Source organism: Manis javanica, chromosome 12 (genome assembly GCF_040802235.1).
Source record: "Manis javanica isolate MJ-LG chromosome 12, MJ_LKY, whole genome shotgun sequence".
Lineage (NCBI taxonomy): Eukaryota > Metazoa > Chordata > Mammalia > Pholidota > Manidae > Manis > Manis javanica.
Window position 1 is genome coordinate 64,758,616 of NC_133167.1, and position 15,910 is coordinate 64,774,525.

Sequence of the window (15,910 nt, forward strand, 5' to 3'; positions counted from 1 at the left end):
GAAATTCTGATATTTCTGTAATACAAAACATTTAGTAACAAAGTTTAGCATCATTCTCTTTGACAGTGCTTTCCTGGTAAATAAATATATATATATCAGATAAATAAGCCAAATTAGTCAAATACTTTCTCTAGTGAGAAAAAATTCTTCTGACATGTTCCAGGGGCCCTCTGGAAAATATCAGAGTTAACTAGAGGTAAAAGCACCTTTTTGCATTTAATTTTTTTAGAACTATCATTACACATTTATTGTCTATATACTCAGCACAGTAAACGAGGTATCTTAAAAAGTGGGGCAGCAGGGGAGATTGCTGCTGTCAATTTTTAAAGACAACCTACAGAAAGTCAAACTAATTTTAGGTTACTAAGCATTCTTGAGAGAATGGTAGCAGATGGTAGATTCTTCTGCTTTCATCTTCAGGAGGGGAAAAAAGCTACAATAAGAATTCATATTTAGCTGAAAGAACTGTCTAAACTCAAGGCAGAGTATAATATCACCAGGCATACAAAAGACTTGTTAGAGATACATACAAAGAATGAATATGGCTATAGTCAAATTTAACTTAAAAGTTTAAGCAGAATCTCAAATTTAAATGTCTCTTTCTTTCACACAGATTTTCAGATATGACCAGAAATATGATTTGAGATGAAAGAGGTCAGGCATTTTACTTCTTCATTTAGGGACTGAGAAATGATGACCTTTGGCTTACAATCAATAGCTTACAAACAGTGAAAATAATAAGAACATAACTCAGCATAAGTGTCTAAGACCAGATACAAAAAAGCAGAGAAAGTGCTTAAGTTTACAGGTCTTCCCTGAAAGCTTCAAGAATGTTTTACTCTTTAATAGTAGATATAAGCTGCTATGCAAATTCTATTAAAAGCTCTAAGATTATTTGCATTAAAAAATATGGAGAGTCCCCCATGTTTTTTTTTTTTTTTTTTTTTTAAACATACAGCATATAAATTAAACAAGAAGACCTGGTGGTTCTCAAAAAATCTATTACAACTTTTCTCAAAAGTGGTCACACGTTCGTCTATCTAAACCTTTACAGTGAAACCTGTTTTTCTGGGAGAAACATAATCTTGTCCAGATTCTACAGTTTAATAAATTTTGGTTTGTTAACTAAGTGCATTTAATCAGCTGAAAAAAGCTTTGTTACTATTCTGCTTAGGAATTCAATTTTTCAGGCCATGCAATCAATTTTAATAGCAAAATATTTCAAAGGCAAATAAAAGTTATACAGTTGTTAACAAACTTTAGCTTTTAGTCTCTTTAACATTACGATTTCATGGCAACTCACTGAGACTTTAAGCATGAGAAACTGCTGTGATCTTTCAACATTAAGAGCAGACTAACAGTTAAAGAAAACTGTTTAACTGGAAATGAGATTTTAATTTTGCTGTGCACTTGATATCAAGACTCACTTGCTTTAATTTCACTAGGCACGACTATATCTGTAAGAATATAGTAATTTATTCTTCATTTGCCCCATGGTCCCAAGCACATAAGCCGGTGAGAATTATGCCTGGGCTTGCCTGCGGCTTGACTGGGTTTATCTCCCTAACCCTTCCCCCAAAGCAACAGGCTGAGCGGATCTTCCACAACAAAAGGCACCACGCTGTTTTCTCTCTTTGTCTCTCTTTAAATAAATAGCTGTACTTTAGAACAAAGTTACTTTCTTTTATCATAAAACACATTCTTTAGCATGCAGAAGAGTTTTCATTTTTTTATACTTTTTCTTATTAAAACATGCATCTTCTAGCATAGAGAAATGCCCTCTCTATCACTTTAAGCAGTTCTAACCAGAACTCAAAACTATTAGAAACTTCAAGCTCCAGTGAACACTGAGAAGCAGGACACTGCAAACTGTCAAACTAACATTTCCTAGACTGACAAACTTACGAACACATTCTACAATTTCTGCAACCATGAGCTTCACAGCACAATCTCCCAGAAAACACAGAGCACATCTTCTCAACTTAACAAAACTCTAAGGCCTTAAAGTTACTACAAAGATTCTCAGGCTGCAGGTAGGCATACACACTGCAACACACAATTAAAAAGGTGTTCACTTGCCACACTTATCCAGTTCACCTACCTGCAACAACTATGCTAGCCTACTCACAAGACCCCCACTCAACACTAGACAAAGCCAAGCTTCTAAGCATTCTATTCTTAAAAGATTTAGCAGATAACATGACTCAAATGACTCTAGGTAAACTCAGGCAGCCGACAACTACCAGGACATGCCCGCCTCAGGCAAACTCAAATTAGCATTAATGCTTAACACTTTTTTATCAGGTTTTCTGGAAGTTTTAGAACACTCAATTTTCACAAGCGCTTGTCTTTAAATCAATTTCATTAATACCATCCGGAGGTAGAAAGATATATTCATTTACACACTTAGGGGGTTGTCTGAGTCTGTCCCATTGTCAGTATAACAATTATTAGGCACATGAAAGACACAAAAAACAGAGACACACACAGATTAGACACACAGCGGCCGCTTTTTGTTTTTTCTCAGATTTTCAAACAGAAACCGAAAGGAATCAGAGGGTTGATATTCCTGGCGCCTGAAAATCAACCCTATCTCATCAGATTCACCTTGCCAGAAAAACAGACGGGAGGCTACCAGGCGTCCCTGGCCTCCCAACCTCCCTGGGGCGTCCCCCAGGGTTGCAGCCTGCGGTGCTCTAGTACGTCTACCGACCGCAGTCACAGCCCCTTTACGGGATTGAGACGGCTGCCAGACAGCGGGTACCCTTCAGAACTCCGACCGGTCTCACTGAAACAGAAAACAGAACACATACAACTCAAGGCGCCACTAATCTTACCTCTTCCTCCAAGAGCGACTTCGGGAGTGAAGCGGGGTGGACGCCCGATCCCGGACGAGCCCCCAAATGTTGGATTCCCCTGAGGAAGGCACTGCCCCAAATCACTCACCAAAGACGTTTCTTGATGCAACAAGCAAGAGGAATTTATTCGGAAGCCAACTAGTTGGGGTCCAAGTCAGCCTGTCGCAGCAGGTCTCAACGAGGACCCTGAGTACTTACAACTAAGTGGTTATATAGGATTTTCTGAGGCATTCAGCCCTAGAGAATTACCATGGTTACAGATTATGTTGTAGTAACAAGATAACAATACTACATAGCAAGATAACAATACTACAAAGGCAGTAATTTTTCAAACCTACGATTTCTGGGTTAGTGCCACGTCCTGGGGATGTAGCAAGGTAGGGTCAGCTTTTATGCTTAACTAACCGAAAGGTTAGCGCTGCCAGCAGTCATGATTGATTAACTTGTTTTTCCAGAGGAGTTACCTGGTTTCAGTTGTTCCCTCTGAGTCATATATCAGAATGGCTTTTTGGGCTTCAAGATGGCTACTCTTAGGCTAACTTATTTCTCAGGGAGGTTGGGGTCCTACACATACAGCATATAAATTAAACAAGAAGACCTGGTGGTTGTCAAAAAAATCTATTACAACCTTTCTCAAAAGTGGTCACACGTTTGTCCATTTAAACTTTTACAGTGAAACCTGTTTTTCTGGGAGAAACATAATCTTGTCCAGATTCTAGTTTAATTTTTAAGAATAAATTTTGGTTTGTTAACTAAGTGCATTTAATCAGCTGAAAAAAGCTTTGTTACTATTCTGCTTAGGATAAATTAAAACAAATAATCAGTAACAACTTTAATCATTTGTTGGTTAGAGATTTTTCCACTTATAAAAATATATGGAATAAATAATTCAATTTCTCAGGCCATGCAATCGTTTTCAATAACAAAATATTTCAAAGGCAAATAAAGGTTATAGAGTTGTTAACAAACTTTAGCTTTTAGTCTTTTTAATATTACGATTTCATTTTTTTTTTTTTAATATTCTGGCAACTCACTGAGACTTTAAGCATGAGAAACTGCTTTGATCTTTCAACATTAAGAGCAGACTAACAGTTAAAGAAAACTGTTTAACTAGAAACGAGATTCTAATTTTGCTGTGCACTTGATATCAAGACTCACTTGCTTTAATTTCACTAGGCACGACTATATCTGTAAGAATATAGTAATTTATTCTTCATTTGCCCCATGGTCCCAAGCACATAAGCCGGTGAGAATTATGCCTGGGCTTACCTGCGGCTTGATTGGGTTTATCTCACTTTATCTCTAAACATCCTGACCCTCCCCCCAAAGCAACAGGCTGAGCGGGTCTTCCACAACAAAAGGCACCACGCTGTTTTCTCTCTTTAAATAAATAGCTGTACTTTAGAACAAAGTTACTTTCCTTTATCACAAAACACATTCTTTAGCATGCAGAAGACTTTTCATTCTTTATACTTTTTCTTATTAAAACATACATTTTTTTAGCATAGAGAAATGTTTTATTACTTTAAGTAGTTTTAATTAAAACTTAAAACCATTAGAAACTTTAATTTCCAGTGAACACCGAGAAGCAGGCCATTGTAAACTGTTAAACTAACATTCTTTAGATTGACAAATTTATGAACACATTTTATAATTTCTGCAACCATGAGCTTCACAGCACAATCTCCTAGCAAACACAGAGCACATCTCAACTTAACAAAACTCTAAGGCTTTAAGTTACTACAAAGATTCTCAGGCTGCAGGTAGGCATACACACTGCAACACACAATTAAAAAGGTGTTCACTTGCCACACTTATCCAGCTCACCTACCTGCAACAACTACGCTAGCCTACTCACAAGACCCCCACTGAACACTAGACAAAGCCAAGCTTCTAAGCATTCTATTCTTAAAAGATTTAGCAGATAACATGACTTAAATGACCTCAGGTAAATTTAGGCAGCTGATAACCACAAGGACATGCCTGCCTCAGGCAAACTCAAATTAGCATTAATGCTAAACACTTTTTATCAGGTTTTCTGGAAGTTTTAGAATACCCAATTTTCACAAGCGCTAGTCTTTAAATCAATTTCATTAATACCATCCGGAGGTAGAAAGATATATTCATTTACACACTTAGGGGGTCGTCTGAGTCTGTCCCATGGTGAGAAAGAAGAAGGAAAAAGAATATGAGGGAGACAAAGGCGAAGGATGAAGATGCCACTTCAAACAAAATGACTGTTGTATGTGCTTCTGAACGAGTGCCTGTCATTGCACAGTTTTCTTTCCACGGGAGACGTGAATTTATCTGGGATCCGCGGCTGTGACCCCCTTATCCTGTCACTGGTGTCTTCTAGCAGCGGGCGCCCTAATGGCTCTTAATTGCCCGACCCGTGCCCGCGGGGAATGATGTAGTGGCAGAAAGGAGGAACGGAGAGAGCAGGAGAACCTTAGAACAAGGAAACTTAAAATGAGAAGCGCAAAAAAATATAAACTGAAACCAAAACACAGTAAAACAGTCAATGATAACACGAAGCACACACACCACATCTGATCGCACTCATTCGGACCGGTCTTTCTCTCACTCTGGTGCGCACCACACTCACCACTTTCAGGGTCCTCAAAAACTCTCGTAATTCTCCTGAAGGGCGTCCACTCGGACTGCCGCAGGGTGACGAGCTCGATCTTTTCCTCCTCGGGCACCAGTTTTCTGCCGATCGGATTTGCCTTCCTAAGGCAGAGTCACTCGGACCCTAGGGCCAGCATTGGTTACCTGGGCTTTTACCCAGGGTCGCTAGCCTGGGGGCCGGGACTACCAGCCCGGACTTCCTCACTCGGGACCACTAACCCGAGACCATACACGGGATGGCGACTCCCGCTTTATAATGGATTTATGCAGACACGAAGGGGCGACCTTCGAATTACACTGCCCCGTCTGGACAATTAGACCTTGCCTCCAGCTGTCCTTTGTTCTCAGGGAAGCCGCTCGTATCCCGGACGAGCCCCCAAATGTTAGGGTCCGGGCTTCCGAGGCTTCTCCAGAGAACAAACTACACAGGCATAGAGATGTAAATTCAAGCAAAGTCTTTATTCAGCCAGCTAGCTGGGGTCCAAGTCAGCCCGTCGCAGCGGGTCTCAACAAGGACCCCGAGCACTCAGAGCCAAGGGTTTATATAGCATTTTCAAAGCACTTAACTTGTAAAGGAGTGCAGAGAGCATTAAGAGTCAGGAAAAAGAACTAATAAAACTTAGCTAAACCTTAACAGCAGACCATTCCGGAATAGTAAGAGATTCAATGTCTAAACTTAGAGAGAGACCAGATCAAAGGAAGAGAGAGCGAGAGGCCAGCCAAGGGCTATTTGAATCCTAGTTTACTAAATCCCCATGGTTTACAACCCTGATATCCACCCTGGCAGGGCCCTTGCTTATTTTTATACTGCTTCTCACTTTAGGTCCCTGTATCTTAAACCAGCTAATAGCCTTTGTTAGGGAAAGAGTGAGTGCTGTTCAGGTGCTAATGCGGAGACCGCAGTATCATTCACTCACACAGCAGGAAGAAACAAACATTCCATGATTGGAATGGTCAAAGGAAAGTGGGGAAATGTAGAATCTAAGCATTAGTAAGATTAGTAAATTAGCATAAGCATAGCCATCTTAGAAACCTAGAAACCATTTTCTGAGAGTGTGACTCAGAGGAAAAAAAAAAAAAAAAACCCTGGGCCTGGGTAAGGCCTTGAAAAACAAGTTAATCATGAGCACCGGGTGGTGGGCAGCTGTGACCCTTGGTCAGCTAACCTTGGTCAGTTAATCTTACATACCAAGCTTATCGTGCAGAACCTCCCTAACCATTGAGGAGTAGTCTTACCCTGCCCTTGCTTAACCCCAGGATATATGTCTTGCAAGAATAATGTATAGTTATAGAAAATTGCTATGAGTTAAGTGCTTTGAAATTGCTATATAAACCCTTGGCTCTGAGTGCTCGGGGTCCTTGTTGAGACCCGCTGCATCGGGCTGACTTGGACCTCAGCTAGCTGGCTGAATAAAGACTTTGCTTGAATTTACATCTCTATGCCTGTGTAGTTTCTTCTCTGGGGAAGCCTTGGAAGCCTGGACCCTAACAAACTCATAGTAATTTTCCACAACTATACATTATTCTTGCAAGACATACATCCTGGGGTTAAGCAAGGGCAGGATAAGACTACTCCTCAATGGTTAGGGAGGTTCTGCACGATAAGCTTGGTATGTAAGATTAACTGAGCAAGGGTCACAGCTGCCCACCACCCGGTGCTCATGATTAACTTGTTTTTCAAGGCCTTACCTAGTTCTAGTTTTTCTTTTTAAGTCACATACTCAGAAAATGGCTTCTAGGCCTTTAAGATGGCTATGCTTATGCTAACTTATTTCTATTCTTACAATAAGAAGCACCCCCAGCCATTGTGGCAATGGGAAAATCCCATCCACACTTCTAAACACTAAGAAATGTGTATTGCTCCTTCTGTTCCCCTCCTCTCATATTGAGAACAATTAGTCTAGAATAATGGCCTTTTTCTATTTTGGACATTTAGATTTACTCTACTTGGACTTAACAGACATCCAGGTAGAGATGCCAAGGAGACAGTCAGCAAATGAGTTTGGAAGTTAGGGGTGAAGTCAGGGTTGGGGATACAAATTTTGGTGTTATTAGCATTTAGAAGACATTCAAAGTTATGCATTTCCTTGGTGACTTATCATGTTGAGCACCTTTTTACATGCTTACTTTTCATTTGGACATCCTACCTTGAGAAATGCCTATCCAAAAGTTTTGTCCATTTTTAAATTGTGTGTTATGTCATTTTAAAAAATTATTTTTAGGAGTTTCTTTATGTAATCCATACATAGGATTGATATAGATCCTGTCGGACATATATATTGAAACTATTTTCCCCTAGACTGTGGCGTGCTTTTTCATCTATTGGTGTCTTTGGATGATTATTGCTTTTTATATTGTGTTTAAGAAATCATTGCCTATTCCTAAGTCATGAAGAATTCTCCCCTCATTTCCTTTACAGCTTTATTGTTTTATTTTCACATTTAGTTCTGTGGTTCATCTCAAATCGATTTTGATATACAATATAAGATAGACAACAAAGTTCCTTTTTTTCTATATGGATAGAAAATGTTCTAGGTCTTTTTACTGAAAAGACTGTTACCTTGGCTAGTTATAGAATAGTTATCCAAATTTAGAAAGAGGTATTTTTGAAAGTCAAGAATAGAAATTAGCCAATTAAAAAGTTCAGGTTGTATACTTACCTTTAATAGTAGCATTATTCACAATAGCTAAACTGAGGAAGCAACCTAATTATCTATTGACTAATGAATGGATAAGCAAAATGTGGTATATACATACAATGGAATGAAATTCAATACATACAATGGAAGACATATAATAGAATTTAGTCTTAGAAAGGAAGGAAATTCTGCAATATGCTGCGGCATGAATAAATCTTGAGGACATTATGCTAAGTGAATAAGCCAATTTCAAAAATACTAATACTGTAGAATGCCACTTATATTGGGTACTTAGAGTAGTCAAAATCCTACGTACAGAAAGTGTAACTGTGGTTGCCAGGTGCTGGGTGGAGGGGCATCTGGGGAGTTATTATAAAATGGGTATGGTACTCCATTTTTCTAAATGAAAAGAGTTATGGAAATCGGTGGTGGTGATGGTTTCACAACATGAATGTACTCAAAACCACTGAACTGTGCATTTAAAAGTGGTTAAGATTGTATTAAACAACAAAACTCAACTGAGTAATTTAAAAGATCAAATTGGCTTTAATTAACAATTCATGAATCAGGCAGCATCCCATCTAGCATATAGAAAGGACCTTTGAGATATTGACTAGGAAACGTTTTTAAAGGCAGAAAGGGAGGGGGAAAAAAAGGAAATCATTAGCAAAGAATGCATTCTTTTAGGCAAGGTCACTCTGAAGATGTCTATCTAAAGTTCCTGTACTGTCCCGGAAATTCCATGAGATGGGTTAAAGGTTACATTCCTAGGTAGGGGGTTGAAATTGCATTTAGGTTAGGTATTAAGTCTTGGTTTGCTGACTTGGGGCCTTAACATAAGTGACTCCATTTTGGGCCTGTGGTTTTCTTTTTAACAGTGGTAAATTTTATATGTATTTTACCACAATAGAAAGAAAGGAACAAACAAATCAACCCAGGTAATTCTCTGATCATTCACCTTGGAGGTATGACTATTCTGATCCCCAGAAAATAGAGACATTTATAAAGAGTGATTTTAGAGAGGAAGTTAAATGTAGAGTGAAGAATTTGCTGCCTACACAAGGCTGATACAAACTGTATCCCAACAGGAAAGGAAGATATTTTCAGATTAGGTAATTTGAAGACAGTTTAATAAACTACTTTCTGCAAGGTTGTGGGAAGGGCATAAATAAATTCTGAGGGATAGAGCAGTGTTCCAGGGCAACTCATATTGAAAGCCTTATTACTGTTCAAAGGGCTGACCAAGTGAAAGGAATAGCCACTGGTGACAAAGAGGATGGTGTGGAGCAGGCCATCACAAGAGTCATCCAACTCATGCCAACCCCGCAGCAGAGGAGCCAGGGGAGCAAAAGACAAAATGCATCACCCCTCTCCTTCCAGTCTCTTGTCGCGCTCTCCTTCAGCTCTAGCCAAGTGGAAGCTATCAATGTAATCCATACAGATCAGCCTGGGTGGAGAAGGAGCTGGTGGAGAGTGTGCCTGGAGGGGAAAATTGATCATCCAGCACACAAAACACAGGAACATACTTTGTAAAAGAGGAAGAAGAGATCCGTGTTGTTTACTCAATATCAGAGGTGGATTTACAGTAAAGATAATGAAGTTGAAGCTTCAGGACCCTGAGGGGCCCTGACAGGAACTCTAGCACTGTGTTCACAAGATCATATGCTTTGTTCAACTTGCAAAAGTAAAATATTTTAACCCAAATCTTTAAAACTGCTGCTCTTTTCATATCAAACTTTTTTCCATCCCATTTCCCCTGGTGTCCGGTAGTGCTGAAGTGACATGGGCATTTTTGGTATCTGTTTATTAAAGAAGTTGAATAGAGAATAAGCTATTGTATCTATAATTCTAACAGATGTTTTAGAATATTTCAAAAAAATGTGAAGAAATTACAGGTTCCTGATTTATTTATTAAAGAACTGAGAGAAATTCAGATGAAATAATGGAGTATGAAGCTCAAGCAAGCCATAAAGAGAATGAGAAAATCATTGGAAATTATTCTGACTTCAAGAAGCAAATTATGCCAAACAACTTTTAGATCATACCAGTAGCAATGATTTATTAAGAAGAAATAAATTTCAAAAAATAAATGAATAAGCTTCTTGGATTGTTTATAATCCAATTGATGAAGACAAGAGAATCATAAGAACATATTGGAAAAAAGTAAGGTTTTTGCTGATTTGAAAATAATGACAAATATAACCTAAAACTAGAAAACACCATTTAAAGAATTTCATCAAGTACATTTACATGAGCTGAAATCTTACAGCCCATATGTGAAAAAGACTGATAGTTTTCCCAAATTTAAAAATACTCTTAAATATTTACAAGGCATCACCAATAACAATAGACTGATACTTTTCTAAGCAACTAATAATAAAAAACACTCTAGATCAGTTCTAATTATTCTAGGAGAAAAACTGAGTTGTCTTTATACCCTTTCCGTAGAAACTTCACTGTCTGTAGAAAATATTAGAAAATCATTGGTATGTGAAGAGTAATCAAAGTTTAGGCAGCCACAAAATATAGCAACAAAGTATTATAGACATACTTTTATGTCTATAATAAAAGTTAGCTAATGAAAAATGTTAATTTTTCCTGGATTTTGTGTTGTCTTTGTTGTGATTTTATCTAAGAAGATACTCATTTTCCTACCTAATTTGGTATTCTATTTTCTTAAAAGTGTGCCCCTGCAAATTGCCTTTAGCACCATGACCCACAAATTCTGATATGACCCTGCTCAGAATATACACAAAAGAAGCAGGTACTGCACTAACTTCAACAATACCAACAAAAGCAATTACACTAGAACATGAAGCATTCTCCTTTGGCTAGACAGCTGGCATATTATTTATAAGAGCTTAGGAAACTCCTTAAGGAAAAAGGGGAAAAAAAATGAGCCGAGATGGCTAACTTGCCTTCTGGAGGAAATGCTGACCCATACATCTTTGACAGCAAAGGGGTAGAAAATCACTCCAGAAGCAAAGCAATTCAAGAAATTCACTATCACACAGAGCGCTCCCAGGAAAGCTTTGTGCTGCAGCACAGGAAGGCCTGAGGGATCTGTTTATGCACAAGCTGAAACCATAGTTTGAAGGCAGCGCCTCCTGCTGGGAGAGTTTCTCTAATCCACACATTGTGGAGCAAAACTGATGCAATTTGAAAAATCCAAGGGAAAGAATTCTATCCTATTCATTCCAATACAGAAATGAAGCAATAAATTAACTTGAAAGGGTAAGAGGAATTTTGAGAGAGCCAGGGGTTCCCAAGGAAAGAAACCAGATAAAGCATTGTAAAGATATAACTAGTAAATCATTCATAGGCTTTAGGATGAAATCTCAAGGAGAAAGCTCAGAGGGTTGCATTTTTTTTGCCTTTTTTGTTTTTTTGTTTCTTGGTTTTCCCTTTTATTATGGAAATTTTTAAGCATACGCCAAAGTAGAAAGAATACTATCTTAAGTCCCCAGGAGTCCATCATACAGTATTTACATTCATCAGCATGACCATGTCAATATTTCATCCATAAAATATGTTTCTGTATCTTGGGATCAACAGAAGTGAGGCTTAGAAACTCACCCCCCCTGTTTTGAGAGAAATCTTCTGCATCCGTGGATGTTTTATTGCCCTGGTCTAGCTTGAATTAACACTTAGTCTACAGGCACACACCTGATCATCTACATTTGCTCTCTTACAACACTAAACTATGTTTTCTACCTTTATCTTGCATCTACCTACCGCTTCAGCATTTTATTTAAAAAAAAGAAAATAATAATAATAATAATAATAATAATAATAATAATAATAGAGAAATGTGGGGTTCACATATAAATCAAGTATAAAAATCAAACGAATATTCATATTTGACCTGATTGTTTATAGTTCATAATGTGTGATCAAAACTGAAAGTTTCTGTGATGACTGCCCTTGTACAGTTCACCATGTAAGAACTTACTCACTATGTAAGAACTTGTTCACCATGTAAGAACTTGTTCGTTATGCTTCAGAAGATTGGAGACTGATGAGAATTAGGCTTGGGGTGGATTAATGATTGTACATTGAGCATTGAGTCCCCTATACAGAATTTTATTGTTGTTAACAACCATTTGATCAATAAATATGAGAGATGCGCTCTCAAAAAAAATTTGTTTCTGTATCTTTAAGAATAAGTCTTTTAAAAAATATAACACGTTTACCATTATCATACTAAAAAAATTAATTACCTCCCATAAACCACCTCTACAGGATATTTTAAAGGGACTGCTCTAGATGGAAGCACTCCTAATGCTAAATGTCAACAGAGAAAACAAAATCACAACAAAGAAAGTTGTGACTAATACTAATGACAGGCAAAAAATAAAACCAACTACTCACAGAAGTAGTCAAAGGAAATGCAAAAGAGTACAGAATAAAAAACCTAACACATAAAGAATGGAGGAGGAGGAGGAATAAGAAGGGAGAGAAATAAAGAATCATCAGTTTGTGTTTATAATAGCTTAATAAGAGAGTTAAGTTAGATGGCTAAACAGTAAAGAAGCTACACATGAACCTTTGGTAACCACGAATCTAAAGCCTGCAATGGCAGTAAGTACATATCTTTCAATAACCACCCTAAATGTAAATGAACTGAATGCACCAATCAAAACACACAGAGTAATAGAACAGATAAAAAAGCAAGACTCATCAATATGCTGCTTACAAGAGACTCACTTCAAACTCAGACCTACACAGACTAAAAGTGAAGGGATGGAAAAAGATATTTCATGCAAACAATAGGGAGAAAAAAGGAGGTGGTGCAGTACTTGCATCAGACAAAATAAACTTCAAAATAAAGAAAGTAAAAAGAGATAAAGAAGGACATTACATAATGATAATGGGGTCATCAGACCAACAAGAGGACATAACCATTATAAACATATACCCAGCCAATATAGGAGAACCAACATATGTGAAACAAATACTAACAGAATTAAAGGAGGAAATAGAATGCAGTGCATTCATTCTAGGAGACTTCTACACAACATTCTCTCCAAAGGACAGATCCACCAGACAGAAAATAAGTAAGGACACAGAGGCACTGAACAACTCACTAGAACAGATGGACTTAACAGACATCAACAGAACTCTACACCCAAAAGCAGCAGGATACACATTCTTCTCAAGTGCACATGGAACATTTTCCAGAATAGACCACATACTAGGCCAAAAAAAAGAGCCTCAGTAAATTGAAAAAGATTGAAATTCTACCAACTAATTTCTCAGACAACAAAGGCATAAAACTAGAAATAAATTGTATGAAGAAAGCAAAAAGGCTCACAAACCATGAAGGCTTAACAACATGTTCCTAAATAATCAATGGATAAATGACCAAATTAAAACAGAGATCAAGCAATATATGGAGACAAATGACAACAACAGCACAAAGCCCCAACTTCTGTGGGATGCAGTGAAGGAAGTTATAAGAGGAAAAGATATAGCAATCAGGCCTATTTAAAGAAGGAAGAACAATCCCAAATGAATAGTCTAAAGTCACAATTATTGAAACTGGAAAAAGAAGAACAAATGAGGCCCAAAGTCAGCAGAAGGAGGGACATAATAAAGATCAGAGAAGAATAAATAAAACTGAGAAGAACAAAACAAAAGAAAAAATCAATGAAACCAAGAGCTGGTTCTTTGAGAAAATAAACAAAATAGATAAGCCCCTAGCCAAACTTATTAGGAGAAAAAGAGTATCTACACACTCAAATAGAATCAGAAATGAGAAAGGAAAAATCATGATGGACCCCACAGAAATACAAAAAATTATTAGAGGATACTATGAAAATCTATATGCTAACAAGCTAGAATACCTAGAAGAAATGGGGAACTTCCTAGAAAAATACAACTTTCGAAGATGGACCAAAGAAGAAACAGAAAATCTAAACAGACCAATTACCAGCAAAGAAACTTAATGGTAATCAAAAAACTACCCCTGAAAAAACACCTAGGCCAGATGGATTCACCACTGAATTTTATCAGACATATAGAGAAGACATAACACCCATTCTCCTTAGGGCTGTCCAAAAAATAGAAGAGGAGGGAATACTTCCAAACTCACTCTATCAAGCCAGCATCACTCTAATACCAAAACCAGGCAAAGACCCCACAAAAAAAGAAAATTACAGACCAATATTCCCAATGAACACAGATGCAAAAATACTCCACAAAATATTAGCAAACTGAATTCAAAAATACATCAAGAGGATCATACACCATGATCAAGTGGGATTCATCTCAGGGGTGCAAAGATGGTATAACATTTGAAAATCCATCAACCTCATCCATCACATCAACAAAAAGGACAAACACCACATGATCATCTCTGTAGATGCTGAAAAAGCATTCAACAAAATTCAACATCCATTCATGATAAAAATTCTCAACAAAATGGGTATAGAGGGCAAGTACCTCAATGTAATAAAGCCCATATATGACAAACCCACAGTCAACACCATACTTAGCAGCGAGAAGCTGAAAGCTTTTCCTCTAAGATCGGGAACAAGACAGGAATGCCCACTCTCCCCACTGTTATTCAACATACTACTGAAGGTCCTCGCCATGGCAATCAGACAAAACAAAGAAATACAAGGCAACCAGATTAGTAAAGAAGAAGTCAAACTGTCAATATTTGTAGATGACATGATATTGTAAATAAAAAACCCTAAAGACTCCACTCCAAAACTACTAGAACTTATATAGAAATTCAGCAATGTTGCAGGACACAAAATTAATACACAGAAATCTGTTGCTTTCCTATACACTAATGATGAACTAGAAGAAAGAGAAATCAGGAAAACAATTCCATTCACAATTGTATCAAGAAGAATAGAATACCTAGGAATAAACATAATAACCAAGGAAGTGAAAGACCTATATCTTGAAAACTATAAGACACTCTTAAGAGAAATTAAAGAGGTCACTAACAAATGGAAACTCATCCCATGCTCTTGGCTAGGAAGAATTAATATTGTCAAAATGGCCATCCTGCCCAAAGCAATCTACAGATTCAATGCAATGCCTATTAAAATACCAACAGCATTCTTCAACAAACTGGAACAAATAGTTTTAAAATTCATATGGAACCACAAAAGACCCCAAATAGACAAAGCAATCCTGAGAAGGAAGAATAAAGCAGGGGGATTTCACTTTCCAACTTTAAGCTCTACTACAAAGCCACAGTAATCAAGACAATTTGGTACTGGCACAAGAACAGACCCACAGACCAGTGGAACAGAATAGAGACTCCAGATATTAACCCAACATATATTGTCAATTAATATATGAAGCCATGGACATACAATGGGGAAATGAAAGCCTCTTCCACAGCTGATGTTGGGAAAACTGGACAGCTACATGTAAGAGAATGAAACTGGATCATTGTCTAACCCCATACAGAAAGATAAATTTGAAATGGATCAAAGACCTGAATGTAAGTCATGAAACCATAAAAATCTTAGAAAAAACAAAGGCAAAAATCTCTTGGACATAAACATGAGTGACTTCTTCATGAACATATCTCTCCGGACAAGGGAAACAAAAGCAAAAATGAACGACTGGGACTACATCAAACTGAAAAGCTTCTGTACAGCAAAGGACACCACCAATAGAACAAAAAGACATCCTACGGTATGGGAGAATATATTCATAAACGACAGGTCCAATAAAGGGTTGGCATCCAAAATATATAAAGAGCTCACACACCTCAACAAACAAAAAGCAAATAATCCAATAAAGAAATGGGCAGAGGAG